Source organism: Aulonocara sp. 'chitande type north' Nkhata Bay, linkage group LG6, assembly GCF_057382095.1.
Source record: "Aulonocara sp. 'chitande type north' Nkhata Bay isolate Kocher_YH1m ecotype deep benthic linkage group LG6, A_spYH_male_GT1.1, whole genome shotgun sequence".
In the NCBI taxonomy this organism is placed as follows: Eukaryota; Metazoa; Chordata; class Actinopteri; order Cichliformes; family Cichlidae; genus Aulonocara; species Aulonocara sp. 'chitande type north' Nkhata Bay.
Genome location: NC_141349.1, coordinates 13,126,737 through 13,138,200, shown reverse-complemented (window position 1 = coordinate 13,138,200; position 11,464 = coordinate 13,126,737). Strand labels below are relative to the sequence as shown.

Below are 11,464 nucleotides of genomic sequence, written 5' to 3'. Positions count from 1 at the left end.
AGAATTGGATATCATTTATGTTCCTAAGAAACCAAAGCCTTTCTCAGTAGTTTGGTGCGGGGTAATAGAAAGTGTGTTTTGAATTTACTGAAGCTGAGAAGAAGTTAAGCATACACAGATAAAAATAGACATACCAAATACCAATGAATGACACAACTGCTGTTTTTTCAAAGCATAAAAAGGTGACTTGCTTCACAGATAAAGGGAAACAGAGGGATTAGGATGATTTTGCTCCAGGCTAACGTGCAAACCCAATTTAAACTTCATGTCCATTTAAATCACAATGACAAGGCAAAATTGGACACTCTGAAAATATATTTTTACAATTGCTTCAATGACTTTGAAAGTACAAAATACATAAAATACTGTCCAACTGAGCTCCTCGCAGACCAGGTGTCCTTCAGACTAGCCTCCTATTCCCCCTGCAGATCGGCTGTCTGCTCTGTCACCCTGAGAAGAAAGACTGCACTGCAGGGTCATAAACTTGAGCTGGTCCTGTTTTGGCCGTAGACACACACACACACACACACACACACACACCAAAAACATCCATCAGTGCATGTATCTTTAAAGCAGGTACAGTGGTTTAAGTTGCACTGATGTGCAGAATATTATGGTTTTTTTATGGGAAGTAAACCACTGAACAGATAACTATATTGAAGAGTTTTAATTGCATATGTTAAAACAGCTCTGTGCTACATGAACATGCTCCTCTACATGAAAACCACAGTGACAGAGTTAAGCCAAGCTAGTAGTATAATGAATCCAATGACAATACGAAAAGAGCTCATTTTTTTTACCTGTACAGCCCTCAAATATTGACACACTCATTTGAAAAAAATCTGGAGACAAGCTGACAGTAGAGTGAATACTCACAAACAATGTCTTGAATAATCAGGCCCCATCTTATCTTAAAGACCTCATAGAGCAATATCACCCCAGCAGAGCATTTGGCTCTCAGACTGCTAGTTTGCAATTTTGGGAGGCAGAACCTTCAGCTTTCAAACCTCTCTTCTGTGGAACCAGCTCCCAGTTTTGATTGGATAGTTTCTATACTTTTGATATTAGGCTTTAAACTAAATAAACTTAAAACACCAGTCATTAAATGCATTTAATCATTAGTTATTAATAATCGTTGGATCTCTTCCACAGTGACCTGGCAGCCTCCTGGCCCTCCCCCAGCCTGGTTCTGCCAGAGGGTTCTTCCTGTTAAAAGAGAGTTTTTCCTTTTCACTGTCACTAAGTGGTTGTTCATAACTGAAGAAACTGAATTTTTTAAAATAAAATACTTGTTTTTACAACAAGAAAACAGAAAACAAAGGCTATACGAGGCTTTTGGACAAACAACCAAGTAGTTTAAGGACAAAAGGCGGCTCTTTTGTTCTTTCTGTGCCTGGCTCTTTCTCTCACTCACACAAACACCATGGACAAACCATTAATGTGAAAGTAAGCCAGACTCTGTGGTGATTTAGGAGTAGCAGACAGTGTGAGGGTAAAGGCCAAGCTCTGGGTCTCATTCAATCTCTCTCCATTCACCAGCCCATAAATAATAACACAGGCACAAACTGACACAAGTAAGAGTTTGAGATGAAGGACATAGGGGGAAAAAAACAGAGAGGACGTGGTGTCTTTTGATGACTAAGAGAAAGAAGAACAGCAGCAAAGAGCAAGAAGACAGGTGTGGGAACAGAAAGAAAATCAGATGTCCTGCTGCTTCCAGCTCAGTGTCAAAGAGCGATGAGGGACTTGAAGCAGTCATACAGAACAAAGTTGTTTGGAAAAATCACAGAAGAATGTAGTTACCTCCACCAAAGACTTTGCAGCTGTGATTATGAGCCTCTGACTGATTATAAATTTATTGTTATTTAAAAAACAACAACAAAAAAGAAACTTCTAAAATGAAAAAAAAAAAAAATCAAAAGTAAAACAACAAACAAAAAAACATTTAAATTTACAAATTACAAATTACTTTCATCATAGACATATTAAATGTTGGAGCACTGTAAAGCATTTTAATTTACAAACAGTCAATTTACACTATCGCATTTTTCACATTGTTTATTTCACAATAATAATAACGATAATGACAATCAATTAAAAAATCAAATTCAGGGCTTGAGCAAACCATTTGAATTAAAATATACACTCACTAACCAATTCATTAGGTACACCTTGGTAGTACGGGGTTGGTCCCTTTTTCATCTTCAGAATTACCTTAATGTTTCATGACACAGATTCAACAACATTCCTCAGAGATTTTGTTGTTTGTCGTTACACTGTGGTCATAAAGGGATGGATACAGTCAGCAACAGAGCTTAGGTAGCCCGTGGTGCTTAAATGATGTACAATTAGTACCCAAAGCGTGCCGAAAAAATCATCCCTGATATCATTACCCCACCAGCAGCCTGAAACACTGATACAATGAAGAATGGATCCCTGATTTCATGTTGTTTATGCCAAATTATGAGCCTACCATTGAAAATTTTAGCTTGAATTGACACTTTCAGACAAGATTGGTTTTCCAATCTTTTATGGTCCAAATTTGGCCTCAGTTTCGACATGGCACAACGTGTGCTCTTCTGCTTCCTTAGCCCATCTGCTTCAATGTTCCATGGCAATTCAGAGATGCTCTTCTCCATACCTCAGTTGTAATGAATGGGGAAAATCCCAGTAAATCAGCAGTCCCTGAAATACCCCACCTGGCACCAACAACCATGCCGGGTTCAGAGTCACTTGAATCAATTTTCTTTCATCTTTTGAGCTTTGGCAGGTCATGTCGACCACTTCTGCATGTTTAAAAACAATGAGTAATAATTTTTCATAATTATTATTTCTTTTAAAAAAAGAGGATGTTTCAGTGGCAAGGAGTATAATAGGAGAAAATCAAAGAGCGTCCTTGTTTCCATGAGCAGAATTGCCAGATGCTCTGTGTACACTGCCTTTTCTCGTTTCTTTACATTTAGTCAAGTTCCTCTTGACCACAAGGACCCCTGCCACTCAGGTTCTCACGATCCCTGTCAAGGAGTCACTCTGCAGGCTGTGAGAAGCACTGGTAGCCCCTGCTGCTGGAGGCCTCCCGCTGTGGTCAGTTCCCTAAAAACACACATGCAGACACAGACAAAAACACACACAAACATGTCACAGGCCCATGTATGTTGTATATACACAGAATTAAACAAGCGTACATAATAGTATACAGTCTCTTACTCCCGATTCTTCTCCAGCATCCTCTCTCCTCTTTCTCTCATAACAAACACAGCTGTTCAGACTGCCCTGCTACAGGAAAAAAGAAGCTCCAGCATAAGATCTATGCATGTTCTTGATTTATTACATATCTCTTATATAATCACAATTTGTGCTATTTTATTGATGGTTGAAAGACCTGAAAATTGGAATAATTTGTTCTTAACACACATACTTCTTGTAAACATAATTGTAAAAATAATGGTGATACCGTAGTTCTTGTAGCCACAGTAATGATAAAGTGAGACTGTCCCTATCAGGGACAGTGTTTGGTTTTGTTTTGGTTATAATGAAGGTAGATTAACGCCTGTGTGTCATGGGAAATGCTTTCCATACCACTTGTGCTTTGACACTGTAAAATCTGACAAGTTGCCAGTACTTAAAAAGATTATGCAGACTCACTGCATTAGAAAAGTTACAGTTTATTTAAGATATTTAAGTTAGGGCAACTTGTTCAAAATGAGTACTTAGAATAACTTGTTTTTTCCGAGTGAGCAATACTAAATGAATTACTTCAGTTGACATATATGTTATATGTCAAGTTCTTTCAAGTACCATGCACTCACAATGAACGTGTGCATTTTAGTCACTATGTCTCACTCTTTCCATATGCAGTCACTATATATAATGCATTTATGCATACATTACATATGAAATTCACAGATAACAGTGTATTTTTAACCAAACAACTTATCAAGATCTAAACATACCTTTAACTTGCTATTTCCTGGTCATGCCAGTACTCCTGGCTAAAGATGGGCAGATTGATCCAAATTTTGTTTGTATATGATATGATAGGACCGATACTTTGTTTTGGTCCTCTAAGATCAGTATGTAGATCTCTGAATTTTGTTAAATTATTATTATTATTATTATTATTATTATTATTATTATAAATATACTTTAACCTCATAAGACCTGAACTCTTTCATGGCATGAATTTTTAATTTCTCTATGCTATTTGGGCTGATTGGGACCTGATGAATGTAAAAACAAAGAATCGTGGGATGCATTTTTTTTTTTAACCTGATTTTAGTTTCTGAGAAAAATGAGATCCACATTTGAGGACATTCGCTTTAAATTTCGATAGAACAGTGGCAGTATGATGTCTTCGTAAGTGCATATCAGGTCCTTGAAGAGCAAAATGTAGTATTTTGGTCTAGATATCAGAAAATGTGATGTCCACATATGTGGACACCAGGTCCTAGGAGGTTAAATATGTCTTGATGCATGCTCAATCATCCAGCTAACGAAATCCCAAAAAGTTGATTCTGTTCTGTTCATCTGAAAATGTCACGTCTCGATCAACCAAATCAATGTTTTGGGTACCTCAGATATAAATAATAAAAAAAAAAGCCTTTCTGTGTTCACTTTCATGTCTATGATTTTTATAGCCTATATAATATTTAAACAGCAGGAGCTGATCCAAAGTGCTTTAGAGACAGAAACATTTACAAGTCCTCTATAAAAAAAACCTCAATGTCAAAATAGATGTTTTGTTCTGTTCACCAGTTATCGTGAAAAGTAAAAATCACAATCATTTAGTGGTTTAACTAGTGACTAACCCATTTTAGTTAGTCACTAAAATGGGTTTGGGAATTTGCAAAATGATGATTCATCTCACAAACCATGACACGCTGCTCTCCCCTACATAAGCTGCATTTAAGTCAAAAGTATCAGTATTGAGAATATTGTCAATACTGGCCCTGTACACTATCACATACAGTACAGTAGCAGTACTGGTGATGATTTTGCTGAAATTGACACACTTTGGAAAGCACTCCAGCAGGCTGGACCGGGCCTAATCTTTGACATTCCTGGATTATGATTTACAAAGGACAAATCTGGAAAATAAAAATAGGTCCATAAATATCTGGACAGAGAGAACATTTTTTTTCAAATTTTGGTTCTTTGCATTACCACAATGCATTCTAAATAAGACAACTCATTTCAGTTATTTAATTGGACAAATTTAATGACTGAATCTTCTATCTCTGGGCATGAGGTCACTGAGGCAGCTAAAGAACTCCTTGGTGGCAGAGCCCCTGGGGTAGATGAGGTTCACCCTGAGTTCCTGAAGTCTCTGGATGTTGTAGGGCTGTATTAGTTGACACGTTTCTACAATGTTGCGTGGAGATCCGGGATGGTACCTCTGGATTGGCAGACTGCGGTGGTAGTTCCCACTTTTAAGCAAGGGGACTAGAGCATGTGTTCCAACTATAGGGGGATCACACTGCTCAGCCTCCCTGTGAAAGTCTATGCAAGGGTGCTGGAAAGGAGAGTCTGTCCATTAGTCAAATCTCAGATGCAGGAGCAACAGAGCAGTTTTCATCCTGGTTGTGGGACACTGGACCAGCTCTTTATCCTCTCAAGGATTCTTGAGGGTGCATGCCCAACCAGTCTATATGTGCTTTGTGGTATTGGAGAAGGCATTCAACCATGTCCGTCAGAGTGTCCTGTGGAAGGTGCTTAGGGACTATGGGGTATTTGGCCCATTGCTACGAGCCATACAATCCTTATACAACCATTGCATGAACTTGGTCTGCATAGCTGGCAATAAGTTGGACTAGTGGGTGATGGGCTCCGCCAGGGCTGCCCTTTGTCACAGATTCTGTTCGTAATTTTTATAGACAAAATTTCTAGGTGTAGCCAAGTGGCAGAAGGCTTTCACTTCGGTGGTCTCAGAATCTCATCTCTGCTCTTTGCAGATGATGTGGTTCTGTTGGCTTTATCGGGTGATGACCCCCAGCTCACACTGGAATGGTTTGCAGCCAAGTGTGAAGCGGTGGGAATGAGATTCAGCACCTCCAAATCTGGCCATGGTCCCCAGCCAGAAAAGGGTGCAGTGTGCACTCCTGGTCAAAGACGAGTTCCTGCCCCAGGTGGAGGAGTATAAGTATCTCGGGGTCTTGGTTACGAGTGATGGGAGAAAGGAGCGGGAGATTGACAGACAGATGTTTTGGGTCATTGTCCATTTGTATTATGAAACGCCACCCAATCAATTTGACTGTATTTAGCTGGATTTAAGCAGACAGTATGTCTCTGAACACCTCAGAATTAATTCTGCTGCTTCTGTCCTGTGTCACATTATCAATAAAAACTAGTATCCCAGTTCTACTAGCAGCCATGCAGGCCCACGCCATTAGACTGCCTCCGCAGTGTTTTACAGATGATGGGGTATACTTTGGATCATGAGCTGTTCCACCCCTTCTCCATACTTTCTTCATACCGTCATTCTGTTAGAAGTTGTCTTGGTTTTTCCAGAGCTTTGCTGGATTTCTAGATGTTGTTTAGAAAAGTACAATTGAGCCTTGAGGCTCTCTTTATTTCTCTTTATTTTATACTTGGATATCATTATGTCTACTTCCTGGAGAGTGTTGTTAACTTGGCAGTTGCAAAGGGGTTTCTCATTACCATGTAAATGATTGTGCAATCATTCCCCACTGTTGTCTTCCATGGACATTCAGATCTTTTTGTGTTGCTGAGTTTACCAGTGCTTTCCTTCTTTCTCAGGATGTACCAAACTGTAGATTTTGTCACTTCTAATATTGTAGCAATTTCTCTGATGTTTTCACAGCTTAAGGATGGCTTGTTTCACCTGCATAGGAGCACCTTTGGCCACATATCGTCACAGCAAAATCCTCCAAATGCAAGCATCACACCTCAAATCAGCTCTAGGCCTTTTATCTGCTTAACTGATAATGACATAACAAAATTGCCCATAAAATAGCATTTGAGTCAACTGTCCATTGCTTTTGGTCACTTTACAAAGAGGCTGGCACATGTTAAGGAGTTGAATTTCCTAAACCCTTCATCCAATTTGAATGTGGATACTCTCAAATGAAAGCTGAGAGTCTACACATGGTGTCCATGTAAATTATATAACTATTCCAATATAATTGGAATATGTTTCAGTAAACAGGTAAAAAACAAAACCTGTGTCAGTGTCGATATATATGAACCTAACTGTATAAGTGAAGAAGCATAACAGACTACTTTTGGAAAACGTATTTTTGCTCTCTCCCTGAACTGCCATTGATTTACAGGATAATCCAGGCTTGCATTGCGGTTAGGCTGGCTCGGTGGGCTCCTTTTGTATTTTACTTTCAGCCACGCTTGAAAACAAACATTTAAATTGATTCACATTAAGATAATACCTTTTAAAATAAATGTTCAGCTGCACTGACGGGAAATCAAAGAGAATCAATGCTAATGAGCACTTCTGATAAACCAAGCTGTGGGAGTTTTGTGTAATTTGTCATTGATCTTTAATCATAATGTGGTGCATTGTTCTACTGTTGCTAATTATATGTTTTGTAAGAAACCTGTTACCAAAGAAAGCCTGAATGGAATTCACCCCCAGCTGTAGCCACAAAGACTTGCACCACGGGCTTCTGTTTGCTGTGTGTTGACTGGAACTGCTGTAAACCCTTTAATATTGACATTTGTCAGGCCTCCACTCATCATCGTTGTAATGGTATAACTGTAAAGTAAGCAAATTGGGTTTTTGGCCAACATCGCCAAACAAATTTTTTTCACATGTTTTTGTTTCATGAGTGTTTCTGAGATTCTTTTTTCTTTTTTTTAACCTCTTTCTTGTTTGCTGGCGTCCATCCTCACAGGACGTCTCACCACAGCCCATTTGCAGCACTGATGACTTCGAGCACAAACTGCAGTGAGAAACGTCATTAACATCTGTTTGTGGTCCACACAGAGAGGTTTAAGGCCATGTGAAAACAAAACAACAACACTGACGAGGCCAACAACTGCAGAGTCTGGGGCAGGGACCGAATGTGGTTTCCCATGACTGTGTCATCCCAGCTTCCCTCCCCTGTCCACCCTCCCTCGGCCTTGTTGTTTTTCTTGCTCTCTTCTTCCCACTCACTCTCCGCCATTAAATCTCGCCTAGTCTTCCTCTCTACGCTCTTCTCTCTTCTCTTTTACTATACCCTCCCAGTTCCTGTCAGATCATTTTTCTTTCCTGTTGTGCTGACATCTCACTGTCACCTCCTCTGCCTCTTCTTTCCTTCTTGTCCTCCCTGTTCTCCCCTCCACCAGCTCCAGCACTCATTTCATTAAGATATTGAGACATTCATCACATTGGATTATATTTATAACCACACTGAAACTAAACTGAGTCAATTCTATAATTGGGCCTACTGATTCCAAGGCTTCACATTTTCTTCCAATTATTTCAATCTTTTCCTTTTTGTGGCTCAACATATTACACATTTTCAAAGATTCTATCATGCTAAGAACAGGATCTGCCAAATCTCCTCATTGAATTGCAAATTTTAGTCTCTTGCAGAGCTGCTCTTAACGCGTGCATCATATTTGATATATAGTTTTTGTGAGTTTTTCAGACTTCTACTTCATTGGTGTGAACACCCCCCTCCAAAAAACCTAAAATAAATTGCATTAAACACATAAATTTTTAAGTAATAAAGTGGGGGGAAAAGCAAGCAAGAAGGTCCTGAGTTTGAATCCATCATCTGCTCGGAGCCGTTCTTTGTGCAGTGTACATGTTCTCTGCATGTCTGTGTGGGTTCTCTAGTGGTACTGGTGACTTCCACTGATTTGCACATAATATGTAAGTGAAATTGAACAATCTAAACATAACTACATTACTCTTTCATATTAAAACTGTTCTGTTCAGAATGTGAATGCTTTTCAATTTTCTCTGTTTCTGTGCAAATTTGAAAAAAAAAAAGAAAGAGATTTCTCAGAATCCCACAGAATCAGAATAATTGATGCTCATGAAGCTGAAAAAGGTAAAATAACTATTTTCTACAGTTTCAATTTAACTGATCTGTGATTGAACACATAGCATGGATTCTTTATTGTGCCATCATGTTTTTAAAGAAAATGTCAGGATGTTTTTCTGCAATATGAATATCAAGATAAAGTTATTCAATAAATGATGGAATTGCTAAACTAAAACGCAAACACTCACAACTATATTTTAAGCATTGATATTAATTTGATTTTATTCAGTTTAATTTTATTTATATGTAGCAACCAAGGTGCTTTATATTGTAAGACCATACAGTATTAAGAAGAAAACTCCAACAGTCAGACAAACCCCATTGAGCAAGCACTTGGCGACAGTGGGAACGAAAAACTTACTTTTAACAGGAAGGAACCTCTGGTAGAACCAGAAAAAATAAACCTGGTTAGCTTTTTCAGTGCTCTGTGCGTGGGTGATCTTTCTGTTAGTCTGTGACATACAGACAGATATGACTGACAAGTTTTGGGGATAGTCCAATAATAGTGAAAAACAATTACCTGATTTGAATTTGGCTATATCTCCATTCGAAGGCATCTTCTTGGCCATATCCAGACAGCTTCTAGTGCAGCTACTATTTTTAGATCACTCACTAGACGTCCCATTCTGACCACTTGTGCTGTGCACTTGGCAGTTTCATCATGGACCTCAATCCTGGACAGAGAGCAACCCCATGTTTGTGCTAAAGGTTATCACAGCTCAATGATCAGGGCAAGGGGAGAGACCAAAACCATGCTTGTCTTTTTTTCTCTCCCTAAATTCATTTGGTTGTGCACCATTACTTGGCACCCAAAGGCAAAACCTTCCATGCTGATTTCTATTATAAAATCCTGAGGCTCATGGAGAGAACACTGAGCAAACACCGACAAATTGAAAAGCCAGGAGCTTTTTGGCCACACCAGTCTTACCAACTGCCTCCCTTCCTTACCAGGTATGTCTCCCTGCTTTCCTGCCCACGTTCCAAAAGTCAAACTGAAAGTTTGACATGTTGAACACTGCACACATTGTCTGAGACACAAGTGCAAGGGGACAGAGTGGGACTTTCACTGAGACATCTAAGAGAAGCTGGAGAAGATATTCTTGAACTGGATATCAGACAAATATATTTTCATTTGCATAGACCCCTTCCCTTTTTTTTTTTTAATCAAATAAACTACTGCATATTCACTACCTTCTCTCATATGCATATTTTTTATTTGCTGTTAATTTCCTTGCAGTGATATTTCCTTACAACATACGTAGTGTCCTACATACATACATGTATACATATATTTGATATATATATATGTTGCCCCTCCCATACTGTAACCCCCCCCCGCCCGCGCCACATGCGCGCACACACACACACACACACACGCACAGCCAATGAGTGTGTGTGTGTGTGTGTGGGTTGGGACTGTGATAGGGCGCAGGTGGCAACCTAATCATCACTGCAAAGTGCTATTAATATACCAGAGTGAGAGGAGCACACACTGACACAGGAAATATGAAACACAGATATACAGAAAGGCAAGGAAAGAAGAAGAATCATATGGAAGCGCTTGTTCTGCATTAAGAGAACAAAAAACCCCCAAACAAGCACACACAAAAAAATCAAAAAGACGTTGTCACAACTTAAGAGAAAGAGAGAATAAGAAAAGTAGCATGGACACTGTTCTCATTTTCCTTCAGTGTTCCTGGCTCCAGACCAAACGCAGTCTGCCTGCCTCCCGTGGGGAGAGTAACTCCAGGCCTGAATTCCATTGTGTTATTTCATGTTTTCCTCTCTGCCACAACAATCTCTGCCCGAAGAACTTGTAAAACACACTGCACAGGCAGCTATGTGCACAATAGAAGCACATGCACCCTGGCTGGCACGTATACACATAAAAACACAAAAGCACAGTGGCTGATACACAGAATGCAAGCACAAGCAACGTAACACTCCCTCTGCTTTAGCTACTTTCCTGTCTTATTTACATTTCCTAAAGCTTCAAATTAGGACTTTGGGAGAGACTGAAACAGAGAAGCTGAAGTCTTACTTAGACAGAAGTCATTTCCGCTGTGCTGGGGAGGTCTTTGGAGGGTCAAGCCTTCCACAGCCTCGGCTGTGTGAATCACATAAACACTGAGTGAAACACTCCCGCTTTGTACCCGACTGCAGTCCTCCTACTCTGCTCACACAGCAAGAGCCACACTTAGCCTGTTACAGCACACACCACTTTGTGCTGTGGTATTAAGAGTGTTTCTGGAAGGGAGTGCTGTTGCATGTCTTCAGTGTCCATTCATGGTCTGATGGTGTTCAAAAATTGACTTCTTATACATACATACATACATACATGCATATATATATATATATATATATATATATATATATATATATATATAGATAGATAGATAGATAGATAGATAGATAGATAGATAGATAGATAGATAGATAGTAGATAGATTTTCACA

General features: G+C 39.3%; 1 long non-coding RNA gene across 1 annotated transcript; it reads right to left on the bottom strand.

Annotated features, from left to right (window-relative positions):
• Positions 1-630: 630 nt before the first annotated feature.
• On the bottom strand, positions 631-11,140 carry LOC147327408 (uncharacterized). The gene is made up of 3 exons (XR_015130021.1): positions 11,050-11,140; positions 9,529-9,682; positions 631-3,093 (listed from the first exon to the last, which is right to left on the bottom strand). It is a non-coding gene; the product is annotated as an uncharacterized LOC147327408 (long non-coding RNA).
• Positions 11,141-11,464: the final 324 nt, after the last annotated feature.